Source organism: Lactuca virosa, chromosome 3 (assembly GCF_052849685.1).
Source record: "Lactuca virosa cultivar CGN04683 chromosome 3, Lactuca_virosa_CGN04683_v6, whole genome shotgun sequence".
Taxonomy (NCBI): Eukaryota; Viridiplantae; Streptophyta; class Magnoliopsida; order Asterales; family Asteraceae; genus Lactuca; species Lactuca virosa.
The window spans coordinates 75,868,178-75,870,428 of record NC_136428.1 but is presented as its reverse complement, the minus strand read 5'-3'; the positions used below and the strand labels follow the sequence as shown (position 1 = coordinate 75,870,428).

Below are 2,251 nucleotides of genomic sequence, written 5' to 3'. Positions count from 1 at the left end.
CGTCCTTGTTAGTTAAATTAGTCCCATGTATTCTTCATCTTTTGATGATGATTAAGTGAGTTGACTTCTCCATAGTCCAAATAGCACTATTAACATTTATATTTCAAGAGTAAATTAATTTATTGACGTATTTTGTTTTCCTGTTTATTGGTACTCCCCACTGGATGGCTCCAGAGGTAATCCAAGAAAGCAGATATGATGGGAAGGTAAATTTTACATTTTTTTAGCTACCTATATCTATTTGGGACTTGTTGTGATCGTCTATCATATATAGCTATTGTTTAACATCTGCTAACATGATGAAGCACTCCATTTTGTGATAATGTTTTTGATTAACTGATAAAGCACTCCACTTTGATTCTCAAGAATTATAGCCACTTAAAAATGGAATTTGTACTTATTGTTATATAGAATTATACATCAAACCCTTTATATGATTTGACACGGGGAATATAAGTTTCCAAAAGTAGCTTGTTAAACATTATGACATTTGTATAATGTACTTTCTTTTTCCAGGTAGATGTGTGGGCCCTTGGGGTGTCTGCAATAGAAATGGCTGAGGTATATTCACTGATGTTTTTCATAAAAATTCAGACCATGGTTTTCAATATCAAATGTTTTCTCATTTAATAATATATTTTTTTCAGGGCCTTTCTCCAAGATCAAATGTGCATCCAATGAGGGTTAGTAATAGTGCTTGTATATTTTTTGTATTTTCATATTTGTATTTCTGATGTTTAAATAATTCAGTTTCAGAAAATTAACCTTCTTAACACCTGCAACAGGTGTTATTTATGATTTCCATTGAACTAGCTCCTATGCTTGAAGATAAAGAGAAATGGTTTGTCCTTTTCTCTTGTTTTAATATCTTCAATTCTGATTTTAATTTTGTGTTTGTGTTTGTATTTTTGGTTTTTTTATATATATTTTTAATAATGTTTCATGTTCCAGGTCTCTTGTGTTCCATGATTTCATTGCAAAATGCCTTACAAAAGACCCTCGTATACGTCCCACTGCTTCTGAGCTGTTAAAGGTATGCTGCTGTAGCTTTATCTTATACATTATATAAATTAAAAATATACCCTTCTGTTTGTATTATACACACTTCACTTGAAACAACATAAATTCATAGAAAAATGCAAATCTGGAGCTTCTGCAATGTTGCCCAAGCTTGAGAAGGCAAAGATAAATAGGGCTGCTATGGCTTTGGAAGCAGAACATGTTGCTTCAGAGACTACTATACCAGGATACGAGGTATATAACTATATATTTTTATTTATATCTATTTATTATTTATTTGTATATCTCTTTATTTACTGTTGTGTTATGCACACAGACACTTAGAGTAAAAATGAATGAAGAATATGGAGATATTGTTCCATCTAAGCCTCATCAAGTCCCTAATGGAGTACCTCTTGTGGGTAGTTCAGTAAAACCTGATGTTCTAGAAGAGAAAGAAAAGGTATTCTCTCTGCAAATTTTGATTAATAAATAGCAATTTTTAATGTTAAAAGAAATCTTGTTGGTTTATAATGTCATATTATTAGTTTAAAAAAAATTGAATATGATCAGGTGATTTTGGAAGTGTGATAATCCATGGTGGAGTTGATATAGAGAAAACAGCTGCTAAAATACCATCGACTCAAATGACTAAAGAGCCCTCATCCTCGTCAGCACATGGTCAAATCTTGTCAATGGCTGATCCCGGAGAAGATTCAGTTAGTCCATGATATGTTTCTATATCATAAAAGATATGATATTCATGTATTAGTGTGAATTTGTAGTTTGACCATGCACATACTCAGGTTGACCAAGAAAGTTACTACAGTTGAAACACCGGGTACCGAACCCACATCACAAGCTACTGGAACCAATGGTGGTGTCATCACCGGGACAACTAAGAATAAAGGTGTTAATCGCAAAGCACTAGACACGATGGAGTGCTGACTAATTAAATAATTGAGGAATACAACTCAATATTAGGAACAAGCAGGTAAAATGTAACACCCATAAAATTCAGGCCAATTTAAAACATTTTAACCCATTCAAAAACCATTAAGTTATTACAACTTGTTTTCAAAATAGTTTAAACATCAGAGTATCCCCAGAACTAAATCACAAAATCATGAAATATGAGGAGCGGTACGATCACGCCTTTTCCTTGCCACGATCACCTGATGTACCTGAAACAATAAACTGAAAACCGTAAGCTCGAAAGCTTAGTGAGTTCCCCTAAAATACCCGTACACAC

The 2,251-nt window shown here is 33.1% G+C and overlaps 1 long non-coding RNA gene across 1 annotated transcript; it reads left to right on the top strand.

Annotated features, from left to right (window-relative positions):
* The first annotated feature begins 645 nt into the window (after nucleotides 1-645).
* LOC145162398 (uncharacterized) lies at nucleotides 646-1,033 on the top strand. The gene is made up of 3 exons (XR_013739076.1): nucleotides 646-683; nucleotides 786-841; nucleotides 952-1,033. It is a non-coding gene; the product is annotated as an uncharacterized LOC145162398 (long non-coding RNA).
* The last annotated feature ends 1,218 nt before the right edge of the window (nucleotides 1,034-2,251 follow it).